At 43.5% G+C, this 22,173-nt stretch overlaps 1 pseudogene; it reads right to left on the bottom strand.

The window, feature by feature from the left end:
* The window catches only part of LOC140720885 (uncharacterized), a 32,061-nt pseudogene that overhangs the window by 9,249 nt on the left and 639 nt on the right, over positions 1-22,173 (bottom strand).

The following is a 22,173-nucleotide window of genomic DNA, read 5'->3' as shown; positions in this document are numbered from 1 at the left end:
TGTACTAAAGCTGAGTTCATCCAGCAATTTGTGTTGCTTGGATTTCCAGCATCTGCAGATTTTCTCTTGTTAGTGATTGGAGGAAGAACAAAGGTGATTTTCTCAACTGGTGATGTAAAAGATTTTGTTCCCTTTCTCCCAGTTCCAAATCCTTGCGTTTAGATAGCTGGAGCTCAGCTCTGTCTGAGAGATCCATCGGTTCCCATTCCCTCATCAGCCGGAAGCTCGCCAGGGCCCGTGGGGCTGAGAGAGAGGGGAGAGAGCAGGACTGTCCCGGGATTGCGATCACGGTGTCCGGATTTCACAGGAATCGTCCCTCAGTCGCTGTTTAAGATAAAAACATAGAGAATCGCTCTTACCTGCACCCGGTATTTGCAAGGCCTTCTGTGTACTGTGCGCATGGGTGATACTTGGGGACGTCAGCAACCCTGACGCTTACGCATTTGTTCGGTGCTTCAGCGCAAGCGAAATTTTAAATGCACTGCCTTATGGGTAATCACACTGCCATTAAAGATTTCTGCAGGCACTGGTTCAATATACATACCTCATCTTTTTCGTGTGTGTATAGAAAAATCTGCAGGTGTTTTAACGAAGAAAGCGGCTCCCATAAACAATATACTCAATATCAACGTGTATCCAATGCCAAAGTAAAATGCAGATATAAAACACAGGAGATTCTGCAGTTGCTGGAAATACAGAGACGCACACACACAAAATGCTGGAGGAGCTCTGTAGTTCAGGCAGCAACTAAGCAGCGGAGTACACAGGCTAGGCATGCTGAAGGGGCTCGGCCTAAACGTTTTCTATGTATTCATCTCCAAAATTTCTGCCTGATCTGTTGATTTCCACCCGTGTTTTGCAGAAATTAACCACATTTTTTTCGGTCAACCAGTTTCCAAATGTTTCTGATCTTTGTTTTGTAGCCACATCCTGCTGGTCTGATTCCTCCTCCTCCTGGTAAACTCTAGACCCCATCTCTCTCTGGAGCCCCAAAGCCCTGACTCAGTCTGGCAACTCTTTGGTTTCTGACTCTGCACCATCGAAGATTCACTCGCTAGTCTGCTGTCAGACTTTAGAGGGGCATTGTGTTACGAGACCGCAGGTTCGTTTACTCTGAATGTTGCTGTAAGTGCCTGAGTGAGGCGAGATATTGACGTCAGACACAAGCGACTGCAGCCTGCTTCAGACTTGAGAGAGAGAGAGAGAGTGAGGGAGAGCGGGAAAGAGAGGGAGAGAGAGAGTGGGAGACTTCAGCTTGTCACTGCTATGCTCAGAAGATTGGGTTGATCATCGGCACGCAGTGCACAACGGATGTGTGACTGTCACTTCGTATCCTGTGGTATCACTTTTGTTGGCCCTTACCCGGAATCGGGGTGTTCTGTGGTAACCACTTGAAGACGATATTCCTGTGACTGTCACCTGGTGATATTTCTAAGTGGATTTCGGAACTAATCGACGGATAAGATCTTCGGCGACTGTTATTTCGTTTACCCAGCGAGGAATGTGTGTGGAATTCTTCGTAATTGCCTTCTCTCTACATGTTGGTGTGGATTTACAAATCTCTCCTCTCACTCAATTATTCCGTGGATTACTGAACTTTTCTACTTTACCATCTTAAGACTTTAAGCATTGTTTCCCAAGCTTGATAGTTTGGGAGCTATATATACGCACAACACAGTTAACTTCTGTTTATTTCGTTTGATCTTTTATAGTTGGAACAGATACTAATGAAGATAGTGGTTTAACATCAAAACCAGACTCCGTTAGTGATCTGTTGCTGCTGGTACGTAACAATTGCAACAACCCAGCTGTCTGAGGCACAGTCCTTTAAAATTGGTGAAAATGACACAAAACGTTGAAAAGAGCAGGGAAGAAGGAGTTTAACTAACTTCGTCCAGAGCCCTGAAGAACGTCACAACCACAGTGAGCTCGTCGTCTTATTCAGCCCGGAGAAAATCATGCAGGAAATTCATGCAGGTGTATACGATGATGAACTGCAGAATCTGACAGTAACAGTCCCTCATAAACCTGCAGCTGCCTTCAGTCACCGTGATGGTGAAACATTTAACACGGAGCTGATTTGAACTTCCTCCCTGATGTTAAGTTGCTGGTGTTGCAGCAGCTGGGATGATTGAGTAAAACTCTTTGCTCACTCCGGACAGAAATGTGGCCTCTATTTATTGTGAACTCACTGGAGCATCACAAGGTGGGTTAACCGAATGAGTCTCTTCGCACACACGGAGCAGGTGAACGGCCGCTTCCCAGTGCGAAGCCGTTGGTGTATCTGTGATGGCCGACTGAATCCCTTCCAAAATGAGAGCCAGTGAATGACGTCACCGTACTATGACGTCATGGCGATGTATACAATCAGATCACGGACATGGGCACGTGATCGCACTCTCCTTGTCGCGAGTGGGGCGCTGTTTTCTCCAGCATCTCCGCCTCCACATTCAAGGTTCGCCGGCATTCAAGCGCTGGTGAACTGACAGATACAGCGGAACTAACGTGCTGTCGTGTTTGTGATTCCCATACACAAATCCTTTGACTTTTCTACACTGCTGAATTTTACAAAACACTTCAGTGGGTAAAGGACAATATGTCAGCTGAGATAATTTTAATCTCCGATAAAAACACAGTCACAACTCAAAACAAGACTTCATCTTCTAAGTGGCCACAGTTCCGGAATCAGGCACAATATCAAACTCTCCGCTTCCCTCTCTGTATCAAAATGGATCATTTCACCCCTTCATCAGTCTGTGACTTGGCTCAGTTTGTCTGTCTCCTTCGCATTCTGAGCATGCGCCACAGGCCTACTGAGATCACATTTTATTTACGCGGCTGCGACTAGAGACTTGCCGATTATTATGCCCCTCCTGGCATTTGACGGTGTTAAACTCAGCGTCAGCAATGGTATTGACCCTCAGGAGTAGTTGATTAGGCTTTTTCGTTGATGATCGATAAACTGCCGGTAGTGTGTGTCTGGATGAGTGGGTCGTTTTCAGACTGGAAGGAGGTAGCGTTTGGAGTACCCCAGAGATCAGTCCCTGACCACAGTTGTTCACAGTTTAATGTCCTGGCGGAGGCAGCGAGATTTGAGATGTCCCAGTCTGCTGGTGACACAGAAAGAGTGGAGTTGGGGGAGGGGAGGCTATTCACATGCAATTTCATAGCTTTGCAATCAGTACATAGTGCACTGTGGGGCTGCAGTGGCGGGTTCCAATCTGCTAATTAATCAATGTTGACTACACTACTTTGATCGGCCGAATCCCAAACAATAACGAGGCAGCTTACAGAGAAGAAGTCATCACCCCGACACAGTGGTGTCAAGAAAACAACCTCTCCCTCATTGCGACAAAAACAAAGGAGCTGGTTGTGGATTATAGGAGGAATGGAGACAGGGAGCAAATTCAACATTTCCAAGTCTGTTATTGATACAAAATGTACATTTTAATATTGATCATGACACAATGTATATTAAATATTGTTAATGACATAAAACATATTTTTATAGATTGTTACTGACAGAGCATCGTATAAATTGTGTTCCGTGTGTTATCTGAATGTACTTGCCTGTGATGCTGCCACAAATCAGTGTTTCTCTGTCCCTGTACCTTCCCGTACTTGTGCACTTGGCAATAAATTGAACAGGACCTGAGAAATCTCACTGAGATTTGATTAGTGATGATCATCTTGGCAGCTCGGTAGGTCGAATGTATGAGACAGTACACTGTTAAATGCAAAACCCTGAACCGTGTTGATGAAAAGAGGGATCTTAGACTCCAAGTTCATCGCTCCCTTAAAGAGACTGCACAGATTGATCGGGTGGTTAAGAAGGCAAATGGCGTGGTTGTCTTTATTAGTTGAAGCATTGAGTTCAAAAGTCGGGAAGTTGTGTTGCAGCTGTTACGAGCCTGCGGTCGTACTGTGACTGTTTCTTTAAGAGCGCCGGCGTGAGGAGGCGGGACTATGACGTCAGTCACAGGCTGACAGCGCTGACTGTGGATTAACCATAAGAGAGAGAGAGCGATCTGCAGACAGGCAGTCGGCCAATCTAAAGAGAGAGAGAGAGAGAGAGAGAGAGACTGGAAAAGCTGATAGCTTCAGTTAGTCGCAGCTGAGGCTTGGAACTCTCCTATGCCCACAAGAGTGGGTTGATCATCGGTACACGGAACCACAACGAATGTGTGTGGCTGTCACTTCGTATAATCCATAGGAGTGGAATTTGGAATATCTTGTGTTAACCCTTGCCTGGGTATGTTGTGTGGTAACCCCTGGAAGACGGTATTCCTGTGACAGGTCACTTTCGCTGAGAACTCGTATGTGGACGGATTCAACGGATAAGAACTTCGACGACGGTATTTTGAAGTAACGGCCGTTTCTCTACGTTTCACCCTGGATCACAAATATCTCTCTCGATTCATTTATTCCGTGGATTACTGAACTTTCCTGCTTTACCATCTCAAGACTCTGAGCTTTGTTCCCTCAGGCTCAATAGTCTGGGAATTATATTTACAGATATATACACATAACACTGTTAACTTTCCATTTTTTTAAAAGTTACTACATCATAAGTAGATACTAATAAAGAGAGTGGTTTTAACATCAAAATCAGGCTCCAGTGTGAACTATTTTGCTGCTGTTTCGTTTCTAAAACGCTACAGTTCGTAACACAGTTTTATAAAACTAGTTAGACCACATCTGAAGTGTTTCATGCAGTTCTGGTCGCCCCCATTCTCGGAAGGATGTCGGGGCTTTGGAGAGGGCGCAGAAGAGGTTTACCAGGATACTGACTGGATTAGAGGGCATGAGTTATAACGAGAGGCTGGACAAAGTTGTGTTGTTTTCTCTAGAGCGGCGCAGGCTGGTTTGAGACTGGATGGATGTTTATTAGATTACGAGATGATTAGACAGAGTGGACAGACGATATATTTTTCCTGGGGGTTGAAATGTCTAATACATTTGAGGTGAGAGGAGATGTGAGCGCAAGTTTGCTTATTTCCACAGTGTAGTGGGTAGCTGGACATCTGTCTGGGGGTGGGAGACCAATCCGGTCACGTGTTCCCGTTTCCTGTTCAAGTTTTTCTGCAGATCTGCAGCATCTGCGGGTCACTGCTCTACGTGTCCGTGTAGCTTCATCTTTTCCCGTTCAGACAAGGCAGTGAGATCCGGATCTGTCACGTCCTCTCGTTGTGGTGGCCAATATGTTTTTTTTCTGCAATATTTTCAGCATGTTTCATTCCACTGTTTTTATCTGCTGATGTGCAGCCAATGTTTATGGGTGTCTGACCCATTGATGTGAGAATTTAGCCTTTTCTATTTCTCTGAGCTTCTCATAAATGTGTACAGTTCAGTTAAGCTTCACTCCACTACTTCCAAAGCAACAACCCAGTCAGTCAAATAGTCGACACAATTAAAATAGTTTATTACATTAAAAAAAATATTTTTGTATTATTTATATAATTTAACTACTTAAAATGTATATTCTTATTTTAAGTCACAATGGTTAAAATCTATGGTTATCAATTAGGTTCTACTGCTGCCACAGAGACAACGAATTTCATGGCATATGCCGGTGCTATTAAACCTGATTCTGATATTGATATGGGAGACCCACCACCGGTCACCTGATCCCAGTTACCGCAGATCGTAATGTGAGATTGAAGCATTTTCCATTTATTTGTATTCCACAGAAATGACAACAGTTAAGTTTCCTTCTGAGGTTCCAGAGCAGAAGCTCAAACTGTCTAATATTTCCACACAATACAAATGGGGAATTTGTTTATTCTCATCATGTACTGAGCTACCGTGAAAATCTTGCCTGACGTACCATCCACACAGATCGATACATTACGACAGTACATTGAGCTGATATACAACAAAATAATCACTGTAACAAAGCATTATGGCTGCCGAGAAAGTACAGTGCAGATAGACATATGGTGCAGGGTCACGTCCAGTTACATTGTGAGGTCGAGTCCATTTTATCATTCATTTGGCTTATAACCACAGACAGGAACCCATCCTTCACCCTGGCGTTACGCACTTCAAGGCTTTTGTATCTCTTTGCCAATGTGGGAGCAGGTTTGCAGCAAGAATGTCCAGGTAATGAGGTTCTTTGAGTACATGGCCTGCTTTTCCGATGGAGGGGAAGTGTAGGAAGAGTCCATGGAGCGGAGGCTTGTTTCTCTGATGTTCTCTGTTCTCCATAGTTCTCTGCAGTTCCTTGCAGTCATGGGCAGAGCAGTAGCCATATGAAGGCGTGAAGTATCGACAAGAAGCTCAGAGACATCGGCCTTCACCCTGCTTTGTGTAGCTGGATTCTGGACTTCCTGTCAGATCGCCGGCAGGTGGTAAGAGTGGGCTCCATCTCCTCTCTCTCTCTGACCCTCAGGGACACATAACCCACAGGGTTGTCTCTTTGTGCCCCTCCTTTACTCTCTGTGCACCCATGACACTGTGTTGCCACCCACAGCTCCAATCTGCTAATGAAATTTGCTGACAACACTACATTGATTGGCCTAATCTCAAATAATAACTTTCAATCTATCAAATGCCTCCTGACAAGGCTCGGTCCAAACAAACTTTTCACCCTTCTTCAGGAGATTGTTCAGAGGAAGAGCGATAGCAGCAAAGTTCTTACACAACTTACGGAAACATCCATCCATTCCCAGAAACCTTCTAAGAGCCTTCTTAGCTGACAGAATAGGAACTTGAGAAATTGCCTGGACTTTTGCCCGAACAGGAGCCAACTTGCTTTGACCAACAACATAGCCAAGACAGGTCACAGTGGCATGGCCAAATTGACTCTTAGCTAACTGTAAAGTTGTCCTGAGAAAGTCTCTCAAACGGCTTCTCTACTGCAGAGATATGCTTTTCCCAAGTGTCACTCCCTGTGACTAAGTCATCAGTACAGGCATCTGTGTGTTCTAACCCTCGATTTACAGAATGAATCATTCTCTGGAATGATCCTGGACCATTTTTCCTTCCAAAAGACAAAACATTGTATTCATACAGTCCAGATGGTGTCACAAATGCAGAAATTTCTCTACCTCTGTCCATCAATTGAACACACCAATACCCTTTCAACAGATCGATCTTTGTAAGAAATTTAGCTTTTCCAACCTTATTGATGCAATCATCCACCCTAGGGATAGGATCGGATTCTGTTTTTGTTACTGCATTTACTTTCCCATAATCAGTGCAAAATCTAACACTACCATCAGGTTAAGGCACAATAACGCAGGGTGAGCTCCAATCTGATGCTGCAGGACTAATAATACCATTTTCAGCATATATTCAATTTCTTGCTCAGCCAATTTACACTTTTCGACGTTCATGCAATATGGGTGTTGTTTAATCGGTTTGGCTTGACCAATATATACATCATGTAATACGACCGTGGTTTGCATGGGAACATCGGGAAATAAACCTTTAAACTTCAGAATTAATTCCTTCAGCTGTTGTTGTTGCTTTGGCTGCAGATGAGTTTTTCTGCCTCCTCTCTGATTTTCTGCCTCTATAGCCTCGAACTGCCTCTGCCTTTCCGCAGCTTCCATCTTTAATTTTTCTCACTTGTACTGGAGCTCAAGCTCACTAGGTTTACTTGCAGGAAACACCTCCAACTCCTCCACTTTAAACACACCCTCAGATATATAATGTTCAGCTGTTATCCTCTGCATCTGTGCCCTCCTCATTGTCAATTTCAACATAGCAAGTTTTAACCTTCTAGCAAGACTCAACAACTCAATCCATCTGGCATCCTCTAATGCCTCAGAGGTTGCCGCTTCCAAACAATAATCAGCATCCGCTGCTGATTTTCCACACACAAATCAATCAAAAGGGACTTCCCCAATGAAATCGATAATTAATGACTATGCCCCCCATAGCTGTTCAGATCCCGGATGCAGGACCCAATTTTGTTATGAATCGTAAAACTTCAGAAACGAATCAGCACCAATAGACTACACCTGGAACAACACACACAAAATGCTGGTGGAACACAGCAGGCCAGGCAGCATCTATAAGGAGAAGCACTGTCAACGTTTCAGGCCGAGACCCTTCGTCAGGACTGCCTGAGTCTGCCTGACGAAGGGTCTCGGCCTGAAACGTTGACAGTGCTTCTCCTTATAGATGCTGCCTGGCCTGCTGTGTTCCACCAGCATTTTGTGTGTGTTTGAATCTCCAGCATCAGCAGATTTCCTCGTGGAGTCTACACCTGGAGTCTGTTTTTGATGTTAAAAAACTATCTTTATTAGAATCTACTTATAATATAGTAACTTAAGCAAGATAAACAAAAGTTAACAGTGTTATGTGTATATATGTGTGTAAATATAAATCCAAAACTATTGAGCTTGGAGGAAACAAGGTCTGGAGTCTTGAGATGGTAAATTATGAAAGTTCAGTTCAACCACAGAATAGGTGATGAGAGAGATATTTGTAATCCAGGGTAAATGTCAAGGGAAGGCAATTATGTTGAATTCCACATATTCCATGGTGGTAAAACAAGAGAACAGTCACTGTAGATTTTATCTGTCATCCTTCCAAATCCACATACGAATTATCACCCAAAGTGACTTGTCACAAGGGGTATCGTCTTCAATTGAATTACCACACCACACCCAGGCAAGGGTTAACACATCAGTGGTCTTCATAGGATACCCCAAATCAGATCCACTCCTATCGATTAAAAGAGGTGACAACCACACATTCGATGTACGCTGAATCGATAATTAACCCACACTTGTGGGCATAGGAAAATTCCAAACAGTGACCCTTGGCACCTATTTCCCTTGTTTCGATCCTTCCATTTTTCCTCATTCATCTCCATCTAACTCTGAGTGTCTGTGTCCTCAGTTAAAAATAAACAAGCTAGGAGTGATGTAAACAAGCTGCAAGTCAGACTGATTCACCTTCTTAATCTCTCTCTCTTAAAATGACAGTCCACAGCAAACAAAACCTAGGGATTCATAACAACTGACTGGTGTGCCAGTAGTTGGGATGACTGAGTGAATCCTTTCCCGCATTCTCAGCAGGTAAATGGCTCCTCTCCAGTGTGAACTCGCTGATGTCTCTGTAGTGTGGAAGAGCGAGTGAATCTCTTCCCACAGACTGTGCAGGTGAATGGCCTCTCCCCATTGTGAATTCGCTGATGACTTTGTAGTTGGGATGACTGAGTAAATCTCTTCCCACATTCTGAACAGGTGAATGGCTTCTCCTCAGTGTGAACTCGCTGGTGTTTCTGTAGGGTGGATGGATCAGTGAATCTCTTCCCACAGAATGAGCAGGTGAACGGCTTCTCCCCAGTGTGAACTCGCTGAGGACTCAGTAGTTGGGATGACTGTGTAAATCTCTTCCCACATTCTGAACAGGTGAACGGCTTCTCCCCAGTGTGAACTCGCTGAGTGTTTCTGACCCATTTATGTCAGGATTTAGCCTTTTCTATTTCTCTGAGCTGCTCGTAAATGTGTACAGTTCAGTTAAGCTTCACTCCACAATTTCAAAAGCAACAACCCAGTCAGTCAAATAGTTCCACACAATTAAAATAGTTTATTACATCGTTTTAATTTTGTACTATTTATATAATTTAACTATGTGATATTTATATTCTTATTTTAAATCACAATTGTTAAAATCTATTGTTATGAATTAGATTCTACTGCTGTCGCAGGGACAACAAATTTCATGTCATATGCCGGTGCTATTAAACCTGATTCTGATATTGATATGGGAGACTCACCACCGGTCACCTGATCCCAGTTACCGCAGATCGTAATGAGAGATTCAAGGCTTTTCTATTTATTTGCATTCCTCAGAAATGACAACATTTCAGTTTCCTTCTGAGGTTCCAGAGCAGAAGCTCAGTCTGTCTAATATTTCCACACAATTAAAATGGGGAAATTTGTTTATTATCATCACGTACTGAGCTACAGTGAAAATCTTGCCTGATCTACCATCCACACAGATAGATACATTACAACAGTACATTGAGCTGATATACGACAGAACAATAACTGTAACAAAGCATTATGGCTGCAGAGAAAGTGCAGTGCAGATAGACATATGGTGCAGGGTCACGTCGAGTTACATTGTGAGGCCGAGTCCATTTTATCATTCATTTGGCTTATAACCACAGATAGGAAACCGTCCTTCAGCCGGGTGTTACCCGCTTCAAGGCTTTTGTATCTCTTCCCCGATGGGGGAGCGGGTTTGCAGCAAGAATGTCCAGGTTGTGAGGATCTTTGAGTACATGGCCTGCTTTTCCGAGGGAGGGGAAGTGTAGGAAGAGTCCATGGAGTGGAGGCTTGTTTCTCTGATGTTCTCTGCTCTCCAAAGTTCTCTGCAGTTCCTTGAAGTCATGGGCAGAGCAGTAGCCATACAAAGGTGTGAAGTATTGACAAGGAGCTCAGAGACCTCGGCCTTCACCCTGCCTTGTGTAGATGGATCCTGGACTTCCTGTCAGATCGCCAGCAGGAAGTAAGAGTGGGCTCCATCTCCTCTGTCTCTCTGACCCTCAGGACACATAACCCACAGGGTTGTCTCTTTGGCCCTCTAATTTACTTTCTGTGCACCCATGACTTGTGTTGCCACCCACAGCTCCAATCTGCTAATTAAATTTGCTGACAGCACTACATTGATTGGCCTAATCTCAAATAATAACGTTCAATCGATCAAATGCCTCCTGACAGGGCTCAGTCCAGACAAACTTTTCACCCTTCTTCAGGAGATTAGTCAGAGGAAGAGCGATAGCAGCAAAGTTCTTACAGAACTTACGGTAATATCCATCCATTCCCAGAAACCTTCTAAGAGCCTTCTTACCAGTCAGAATAGGAACTTGAGAAATTGCCTGGACTTTTGCCCGAACAGGAGCCAACTTGCTTTGACCTACAACATAGCCAAGACAGGTCACAGTGGCATGGCCATATTCACTCTTAACCAAGTTAACTGTAAGGCTGGCCTGGGAAAGACTGTCAAACAGCTTTTCTACTGCAGAGATATGCTCTTCCCAAGTGCCACTCCTTGTGACTAAGTCATCAATATAGGCATCTATGTGTTCTAACCCTCGAATTACAGAATCAATCATTCTATGGAATGTTACTGGAGCATTTTTCCTTCCAAAAGGCAAAATACTGTATTCACACAACCCAGATGTTGTCACAAATGCAGAAATTTCTCTCCCTCTGTCCATCAATGGAACACACCAATACCCTTTCAACAGATCTATCTTTGTAAGAAATTAGCTATTCCAACCTTATCGATGCAATCATCTACCCTAGGGATGGGATAGGCATCTGTTTTTGTTACTGCATTTACCTTCCTATAATCAGTGCAAAATCTAACACTACCGTCAGGTTTGGGCACAATAACGCAGGGTGAGCTCCAATCTGATGTTGCAGGACTAATAATAACATTTTAAGCATATATTCAATTCCTTGCTCAGCTAATTTACACTTTTCTACGTTCATGCAATATGGGTGTTGCTTAATCGGTTTGGCTTGACCAATATCTACGTCATGTACTGCGACCGTGGTTTGCCTGGGAACATCGGGAAATAAATCTTTAAACTTCAGAATTAATTCCTTCAGCTGTTGTTGTTGCTTTGGCTGCAGATGAGCCAACTTGTTATCAATATTTTCTGGAACAACCGAATTCATTAGCCTAACTGGGACCACGTTTGGCTTGTGAAAAGTCTCAGACGAGTCAATTGTTTCATTCTCAGGGTTACCAGATTCATATGTTTTGACAACAACACTCACAGATGGTGACTGCTTGACAAAATAAAGCTTTATCATATTTATGTGTGCCACCTGTGTTAGTTTACGTCGGTCGGGTGTTTTAATAACATAATTCACATCATTAATTTGAGAGACTATTTCATACGGTCTATTGCATTTCACCTGAATGCAGGTATAAACCACAGGTATGGGCCAGCACAATCCACTATAAATGTTAAAAAGGGTTCACCGAATGCGGGTTTAGACCACAGTGGGGCCACTGGGGTGACCTGATTAGGTTTACCCACAACTTAACAAGTGTGACAGCTTCTGCGAAAGGTCACAACACCTTTCCTCAAATTAGGCCAGTAGAATTATTTCATAATCCTGTTTACAGTTTTATTCACTCCAAAATATCGACCTAAGGGCATATTGTGGGCCAAAGTTAAAATTTCAGCCCTATAAACATTAGGAACTACAACTTTGTGAACAATTGCCCATTCCTCACTCGCTGGTATAGCAGGTGGCCTCCACTTCCTCATTAACACTCCATCCTTGAGATAATACCCTACTGGCACTTTCTTAATCTCATCATCTGAGAGAGCTGTTTCTTTCAAAGCTTCACTCTCAGGGTCTCGGTTCTCTTCTGCTATAAGCTCCTTCCTAGACAGGGATAAATTTTTCTCATCAGACTTACAACCTGAACCCTGTTGAAACAATGAAGGCAGAAATTCCCTGACAAGTTATCATAACCTGAATCCCGATTTTGGCCATCATGGGTATCAGAATCATGCTGCACAGAACCGTCTGTATCGGCAGACTTTTTAGCCATACTTCGAGTTACTGCGCAGGAAGGATAAATGCTAAAATCCATCTGTGGGTCGACAGCGGTTGGCTTAGTTGTCAACTGCACTGCAGGAAAAACTTTACCATCTGCCAGGTCATTCACTAACAGCAAAGTAACATCTTCCACCGGTAAACTGGAGCATAATCCGGTCTTAACAGGTCCTGAAACCAACCCTGACTGTAAAGTTACCTTGTACAACGTCACAGAAACCACGCCGTCCCCAATGCCTTTAATAAGATTTACCTCACCAGTGTCAGTCTCATCACCAAACTTTAGAACGCTGTCTAATATAAGTGACTGAGAAGCCCCAGTAACTCGAAGAATTTTCACTGGTACCGGGGTTGACCCTTCATTTACTAATACAAACCCATTTGACATAAAATGATCGAATCCCGTCTTAACTCGGTCCTTAACTGAGCCTCAACAGAATGTTCAGAACCCTGTGGGTGTATAGGTGCTTCAACAGACTGAACACAGGAATTTGGGACTGAATCCTTTTCCTTTTTCTTCTTCAGGATGGAACAATTAGCCATAATATAACCAGCTTTCTTACAATAGTAACAAGTAAGACCAGAATATTTCTCCTTCAACTGCTTCCCTTCATCCTTACTCTTGTCACTAGTCCCAGCTTTAATTTCTGGTTTACCCTGGTGATCCCTGCTACTCTTTTGGAAGCTCTTATTCTGGGTAAACTTAACCTTATGAGTTAAAGCAAACTCATCTGCTAATCTAGCAGACTCCTGCAAAGTGGCAGCATCCTTTTCATCTAAATACGTCTTTATGTCTTCAGGGACACACCTTTTGAATTCTTCCTTTGAAACCAACTCTTTCGAGCTATTAAAATCATCATATATATTTTATATGTGCACCAGCGGTCAAAACACACAAACTTCTCATAAGCAAATTCCATATAAGCCTGGTTCACAGATTTCCTCAAATTTCTAAGCTTTTGCCTGTATGTTTCTTGGACCAATTCATAAGCTTTGAGCACAGCCTGTTTCACTAAGTCATAATCAGCTGCTTAATCAACTGACAAAGCAGAATAGTCTTGCTAAGCCTCCCCCTTAATTACACTTTGTAAGAGATCCAACCCTCTTTTGGCCACTTTAATCTCAGAGCAATTTTCTCAAAATGCTGTAAGTATTTATCAACCTCTGCCTCATCAAATGGAGGTATCATTTTAACTTCCAGACTGGCCTCAAACTTATCACCAGAGTCTAACGCTGGACCCCTTTGCTGCAATCTATCTTTTCCAGCTCGAACAGCCTCTGACTTTCTGTTTCCTCCCTCTGCTTTTCTGCCTCCTCTCTGATTTTCTGCCTCTCCAGCCTCAAACTGCCTCTGCCTTTCCACAGCCTCCATCTTTAATTTTTCTCACTTGTACTGGAGCTCCTCACTAGGTTTACTTTCAGGAAACACCTCTAACTCCTCCACTTTAAACACACCCTCAGATACATAATGGTCAGCTGTTATCCTCTGCATCTGGGCCCTCCTCATTGTAAATTTCACCTTAGCAAGTTTTAACCTTCTAGCAAGGCTCAACAACTCAATCCTTCTGGTGTCCTCTAATGCCTCACAGGCTGGTGCTTCCAGACATCTAACAGCATCCACTGCAGCTGATTTTCCACACACAAATAAATCAAAAGGGACTTCCCCAATTAAATCGATAATTAATGACTATACCCCATTGCAGTTCATATCCCGGATGCAGGCCCCAATTTTGTTATGAATCGTAACGCTTTAGAAACGAATCAGCAGCAATAGACTACACCTGGAGTCTGTTTTTGATGTTAAAACTATCTTTATTAGAATCTACTTATAATATAGTAACTTAAGCAAGATAAACAAAAGTTAACAGTGTTATGTGTATATATGTGTGTAAATATAAATCCAAAACTATTGAGCTCGGGGGAAACAAGGTTTGGAGTCTTGAGATGGTAAATTATGAAAGTTCAGTTCAACCACAGAATAGGTGATGAGAGGGAGATATTTGTAATCTAGGGTAAATGTCAAGAGAAGGCAATTATGTCGAATTCCACAGGTTCCATGGTGGTAAAACAAGAGAACAGTCACTGTAGATTTTGTCTGTCGTCCTTCCAAATCCACATACTAATTATCACCCAAACTGACTTGTCACAATGCGTATCATCTTCAACTGAATTACCACACCACACCCAGGCAAGGGTTAACACATCAGTGGTCTTCACAGGATACCCCAAATCAGATCCAATCCTATAGATCAAACAAGGTAACAACCATACATTCGATGTACGGTGAATCGATAATTAACCTACCCTTGTGGGCACAGGAAAATTCCAAACAGTGAACCTTGGCCACTGGTTGCCTTGTTTCGATCCTTCCATTTTTCCTCATTCGTCTCCATCTGACTCTGAGTGTCTGTGTCCTCAGTAAAAACTAAACAAGCTGCGAGCGATGTAAACAAGCTGCAAGTCAGACTGAGTCGGCATCCTAATCTCTGTCTCTCTCTCTTAAAATGACAGTCCACAGCAAAGGAAACCCAGGGATTCATAACAATGGCCAGTCCCCACTGTGAACTGACTGGTGTGCTAGTAGTTGTGATGACTGAGTGAATCCTATCCCATAGTCTAAGCAGGTGAACGGCTTCTCCCCAGTGTGAACTCGCTGGTGACTCTGTAGGGTGGATGACTGAGTGAATCCCTTCCCACAGACTGAGCAGATGAACGGCTTCTCCCCAGTGTGAACTTGCTGATGTCTCTGTAGGCTGGATAACCGAGTGAATCTCCTCCCACAGTCGGAGCAGGTGAACGGCTTCTCCCCAGTGTGAACTCGCTGGTGACTCTGTAGGGTGGATGACTGAGTGAATCCCTTCCCACAGACTGAGCAGTTGAACGGCTTCTCCCCAGTGTGAACTCGCTTGTGACTCTGTAGCGTAGATGAATCAGTAAATCCTTTCCCACATTCTGAGCAGGTGAATGGCTTTTCCCCAGTGTGAACTCGCTGATGAACCAGTAGTTTGGATGACTCAGTGAATCCTTTCCCACAGACTGAGCAGGTGAATGGCTTCTCTCCAGTGTGAACTCGCTGATGTCTCTGTAGGTTGGATGGCTCAGTGAATCCTTTCCCACAGACTGAGCAGGTGAATGGCTTCTCTCCAGTGTGAACTCGCTGATGTCTCTGTAGGTTGGATGACTCAGTGAATCTCTTATCACAGACTGAGCAGGTGTATGGCTTCTCCCCAGTGTGAACTCGCTGGTGCTTCAATAGGGTGGAAGAGTGAGTGAATCTCTTCTCACAGATTGAGCAGGTGAATGGCTCCTCCCCAGTGTGAACTCGGTGATGACTCTGTAGGTGGGATGACTGTGTGAATCCCTTCCCACAGACTGAGCAGGTGAACGGCCTCTCCCCAGTGTGAACTCGCTGATGACTCTGTAGGTGGGATAACCGAGTAAATCCCTTCCCACAGACTGAGCAGGTGAACGGCCTCTCCCCAGTGTGAACTCGCTGATGACTCTGTAGGTGGGATAACCGAGTAAATCCCTTCCCACAGACAGAGCAGGTGAACGGCTTCTCCCCAATGTGAACTCGCTGATGTACCAGTAGGGTGAATGACTGAGTGAATCTCTTCCCGCAGACTGAGCAGGTGTATGGCCTCTCCGCAGTGTGAACTCGCTGGTGTTTCAATAGGGTGGAAGAGTGAGTGAATCTTTTCTCACAGACTGAGCAGGTGAATGGCTTCTCCCCAGTGTGAACTCGCTGGTGACACTGTAGGGTGGATGACTGAGTGAATCCCTTCCCACAGACTGAGCAGATGAACGGCTTCTCCCCAATGTGAACTTGCTGATGTCTCTGTAGGCTGGATAACCGAGTGAATCTCCTCCCACAGACTGAGCAGTTGAACGGCTTCTCCCCAGTGTGAACTCGCTTGTGACTCTGTAGCGTAGATGAATCAGTAAATCCTTTCCCACATTCTGAGCAGGTGAATGGCTTTTCCCCAGTGTGAACTCGCCGATGTTTCAGTAGACTGGATAACTCACTGAATCTTTTCCCACATTCTGAACAGGTGAACGGCTTCTCCCCAGTGTGAATTCGCTGATGAACCAGTAGGTTGGATGACTCAGTGAATCCTTTCCCACAGACTAAGCAGGTGAATGGCTTCTCTCCAGTGTGAACTCGCTGATGTTTCTGTAGGTTGGATGACTCAGTGAATCTCTTACCACAGACTGAGCAGATGTATGGCTTCTCCCCAGTGTGAACTCGCTGGTGCTTCAATAGGGTGGAAGAGTGAGTGAATCTCTTCTCACAGATTGAGCAGGTGAATGGCTCCTCCCCAGTGTGAACTCGCTGATGACTCTGTAGGTGGGATAACCGAGTAAATCCCTTCCCACAGACAGAGCAGGTGAACGGCTTCTCCCCAGTGTGAACTCGCTGATGTACCAGTAGGGTGGATGACTGAGTGAATCTCTTCCCACAGACTGAGCAGGTGTATGGCCTCTCCCCAGTGTGAACTCGCTGGTGTTTCAATAGGGTGGAAGAGTGAGTGAATCTCTTCTCACAGACTGAGCAGGTGAACGGCCTCTCCCCGGTGTGAACTCGCTGGTAAGCCATTAGGTCAGATGACTAAGTGAATCCTTTCCCAGAAATTCAGCAGATGACCAACTTCTGTCCAGTGTGAACTGACTGGTGTGTCCGCAGGTGGGAAGACCAACTGAATCCTTTCTCACACACAGAACAGTTAAATGGCCTTGCCCAGTGTGGACTTGCTGATGTACCTTCAATTCTGATAACCGAGTGAATCCATTCCCACTGTCTGAGCAGGCGAAAGGCCTTTCTCCTGTGTAAATTACAGGCGTGCCAGTTGGTCAAATGACCGAGTGAATCCCTCCCCACAGTCTGAGCAGGAAGGATGGTCGATTGAATTCCTTGCTCCACTTCTTAAATATCCAGACAGAGACAACAAAACTGGTGTGCTGTGTTTGAGATTCCTGGAGACAAATTCCTTCTCATTTTTAACCTGTAAAAAGATTTACAAAATCCATCAATGGGTTTAGGACAACATTTCAGATGAGATCACTTGAGTTGTCAAGGTGTAATCTGGTATCACACTGTTACAGTGAGGTTCAACCCAAGTTGGACAGAGAAACCATCTCCTGACTGGGCAGAGTGCTGGTATCTGGAATGACCATCAATTCCCTGATGCTCTTCCTGTTTCTATAAGAATGGGGCATTTCTGCCATCTCCAATCTGTGACCTGGCTCAGTTTAACTCTCTCCATTGGTATTATTCCCTGTTCCTGCTGAGCAGCATGGGTGCCTGGCGCCACAGTAACTGAAACAGTCTCACGCAAATTGTCTTTCTTCACGTGAAGCTGGGATCTTCTTTTATGTGTTATTAACTTAAAGTGCCAGAATTTTAACACCATATAAAAAATTCCTGCTGAGATTAATGGTTGGTCCGCACAGCTGTTAAAAGGGGTTAGAGTGAATTTTTGTAATATTTCAGGTTCTTGTAGAAAAGTACAACACAGAAACAGGCCCTTTGGGCATTTTGTTTGTGCTGAACTATTTAAACTGCCCACTCCCACACTCCTACCATCCAGGTACCAACACAAACCTCTTGAATGTTGAAATCGAGCTCGCATGCACCACTTGTGCTGGCTGCTCATTCCACACGCGGATGACCATCTGTGTGAAGAAGTTTCCCCTCATGTTCACTCAACATTTCACCTTTCACCCTTAACCCATGGCCTCTGGTTGTAGCCCCACCCAATCGCAGTGGAGAAATCTAGCTTGCAAATACGTCTATCACAATCAAATCTCCCCTCAATCTTCTACATTCCAAGGAATAAAGTCCTGACCTGTTCTATCTTTCCTTCTAACCTAAGTCCTCCAGACCTGGCAACATCCTTGTGAATTTTCTCTGAACTCTTTCAAACTCTTTTACATCTTTCCTATAGGTTGGTGACCAGAACTGCACACAATACTTCAAATTAGGCCTCAACAATGTCTTCTACAAGTCAACATAACATCCACCTTTTGTTGTCAGTACTTTTGTTCATGAAGGCCATTGGGCTAAAATCTTGCTTTCCATCTCTATCTAACTGTGAAACCACTTTCAGTGAATTAAGGACTTGTATTCCCAGGTCCCTTTCTTCTACAACACTCCTCCGTGCCCGACCAGTCACTGTGAAAGACCTCCCTTGGTAGGTAATACTAAAGTGCAACAACTCACACTTGTCTGCATTAAATTCCATTTTCCATTTCTCAAACCATTTTCCCAGTTGGTCCAGTTCGCACTGCAAGCCATGATAGTCTTCCTCACTGTCCACTACACCACCAGTCTTGGTGTCGTCCACAAATTTGCTGATCTAGTTAATCACACTATCATCCAGATTACTGATATAGATGACAAACAACAACAGATCCAGCACTGATCCCTGTGGCACACCACTAGTCACAGGCCTCCGGTCAGAGAGGCAACCATCTGCTACCACACTCTGGCTTCTCCCAAAGACAGTGTCTCATCCGATTTACTGTCTAATCTTGAATGCTGAGTGACCGAACCTTCTTGACCAACTTCCCATATGAGACTTTGTCAAGTGCCTTGCTAAAGTCCATGCAGACAACATCCACTGCCTTGCCTTCATCCACTTCCTTGATAACTTCCTCGAGAGACTCTATAAGATTGGTTAGACATGACCTACCATGCACAAAGCCATGCTGTCTATCCTTAATCAGTCCACATCTATCCAAATACTTATATTTCCGGTTCCTGCACATACGTTCCAGTAACTTTCCCACTATTCACTACTAGTCACCACTCCGTGGGTTTGGAGATTTCCCTTGAATTTCATAGAATCATAGAAATCTATAGCACATTACAGACCCTTTGGCCCACAGTGCTGTGCTGACTATGTAACTTACTCTAGAAACTGCCTGGAGTTTCCCTAGCGCATAGCCCTCTATTTTTCTGAGCTCCATGTAACTATCTAAGAGAGTGTTAAAAGTCCCTGTTGTATCCGCCTCGACAACCGCTGCTGGCAGTGCATTCGACACATCCAACACTCTCTGTGTAAAAAACCTACCCCTGACATCCCCTCGGCATATATTTCCAAGCACCTTAAAACTATGCCTCCTCCTGTTAGCCATTTTAACGCTGGGAAAAAATCCTCTGGCTATCCACACACTCAATGCCCCTCATCATCTTATACACCTAAAAAAGGCTCTAAACATAAACAAGGAAATTATACATTGCTTTGAGGATTTGTTAGAAGTAAACAAAATTATGAGGGTATAGATAGGGTAAATGCAAGCTGCTTTTTCCACTGAGGTTGGGTGGGACGACAACCAGAGGTCATGGTAAGTGGGGAAGGTGAAAATTTAATGGGAACATTTGGAAAAGTTCTTTGCTGAAATGGTCGTGAGAGTGTAGAATGAGATGTCAGCACTAGTGGTGAATATGAGCTCGATTTCACCATTAAGAGAAGTTTGACAGGTACCTGGATGGTAGGGGTATGGAGGGTGATGATCCCTGTGCAGGTAGTTGCATTAGAGAGCTTAAATGTTTTTGGCATTGACTATATGGGCCAAATAGCCTGTTTCTCCACTGAACTTCTCCATGTTTCTGTGACAGAGAAGCTGGCCAAACTTGTTTGGAAGGGGAAAGGTAGGAGTGACAACGGAGCAGCAATGGCTGGAGTTTCTGGGAGCAATTTGGAAGCTGAGTGATAGACACATCCCAAAGAAGTGGAAACATTGGAAAGGCAGGAGGACACCACTGTGGCTGAAATGAGAAGCCTAAGCCAACTTCGTGCATTGACTCATAACATTTTTTGGGTGTATGTTTGTCAGAAACACATCCAACAGTTTTCCCATCAGAAGTGCAGGTAAATTCTGGACCTGATTTCAAATGAACCACTGAGCGCTCTAAAAAAAAAGGTGCTGCAGAGGCCGATTTCTCCCTTGTGCTTTTATTTTTAGTGTGAACTATGTAACATTGATGGTGATTAATGATCATTACTTTCAGGTGACAGCCCTCCAAACCTGTGACTAACCACAGTAAAACTTAGTGAACCTGCCATGGTTGGGTCTTGGGTGTCGGACTAGCAGATTTTCTGTATTATTAGATGTTCTCATATTAATACATCATACCTCACTTCCAAATCACTGTTTTTAGACATCACATTATAGAATGATGTGTTCCACATAACCTGCAAGTTTAAAAGAAGCTCAGAAAATAAGGTCAAAGTAAGTTTCAAAAACATCTGGGAAACAGAAACGTGCAAGTTTAAAGGGAGCAGAGATACCTGATTGACCAGCATGAGGTGTTGAGCTACCTAAAATGCATTTTTGAATGTATAATGTAGATTTAAACAATTAATTGGATTTACATTATTTTATTAACATTCTCTTGGATCTCTTAATCGTAATTCACATTGAATGTAGGATTAACCTTTCTGCATTTAGATAACTACAATTTTTGTTCTTTTCTTTCGAAAAAAGCAGCCACATCATAACACTATTCAAACTTCAGACCAAAAGTCTTCTTTTTCCCCCTTTTATTTTTTCCCAGGAAAAGAAAAACTTTAAACTTTTTGCTATTTAAAATTGGTAACATTTATCAATTCATGCTATTGTTTAAAATTAAGTTGCTTAACTCCCTGAAGCAAACTTGTAAGTTCACTAGCTAACAGCTCCTACATCATAAATTGGGAGACGAATGTACACATCCCAACCTTATTTGGTATTTGTACTCAATTTTTCCCACAGATGGTGAACTGCTAATCTTGGCTGGTTCATCAGGCACAGCACGGAGTAGATCTGAAGGGAGGTGGGGTGGTTTGTGTATTTGCGGCAGTGCTGGGAGGAAAAATCAGCATGAATGATGAATGTCTTTAATGTCCCTTCCTATAAAATGCTCTACAAATGTTTCACACTTATTTGACCTTGGGCTTTTTTTAAAACCATATTACACTTTAGTCAGGATTACTTAGAATTTCAACATCTCTTTTCCAGCGAAAATAATAAGTGGGAAAGGGTATAATTTAAAGATCCTATGTATTCAGTTTAATCTACCCCGTTCTAATGAAATGTTTATTCAGTTATTCATGCTATTGACAAGGCTCTGAATAAAGCAGATGAGGACCAATAGGTGTGGTCCATTCTTACAACCAGTTCGATGGCATAATTATAAACTCACTTCTCCATGTCTTCACATTTAGCAGCAGAATCACAAGAAGAGGTGGCAAATGACCAGGGAAAGCTTCACACAGAATCACAGAATAATTATTATAAAATTATTGTTGGCATGAAAGGAGATAATCAATCAGAACTATCCTCTCAACTCCAATCCTTTTCTCTTGCCCTGCATCACTGCAAAAATTCCCTCTCATTTCCTTTCTAATTCTATTTGAATGTACTGTCTTAGTCTTTGCCAGTACTGTCCTGTGGATATCCAGTAAGTGTGCTCTGGAAGTCCAACCCAAAGTAGAATCTTTGCTAATCTACAATGCTAGCACTGTACCTCACCATACTTTATGTTTGGTAATTTAGCCCAGATTCCTATTTTCAAATCACAGGTAAGACTAAATATTAATTTAAAACAAAGGCTAAGATTTAAACTTTCATCTTATGGTGA

The sequence above is a fragment of the Hemitrygon akajei genome, unplaced genomic scaffold, assembly GCF_048418815.1.
Source record: "Hemitrygon akajei unplaced genomic scaffold, sHemAka1.3 Scf000048, whole genome shotgun sequence".
Classification (NCBI taxonomy): Eukaryota; Metazoa; Chordata; class Chondrichthyes; order Myliobatiformes; family Dasyatidae; genus Hemitrygon; species Hemitrygon akajei.
This window is presented reverse-complemented; position numbering and strand designations above follow the sequence as displayed.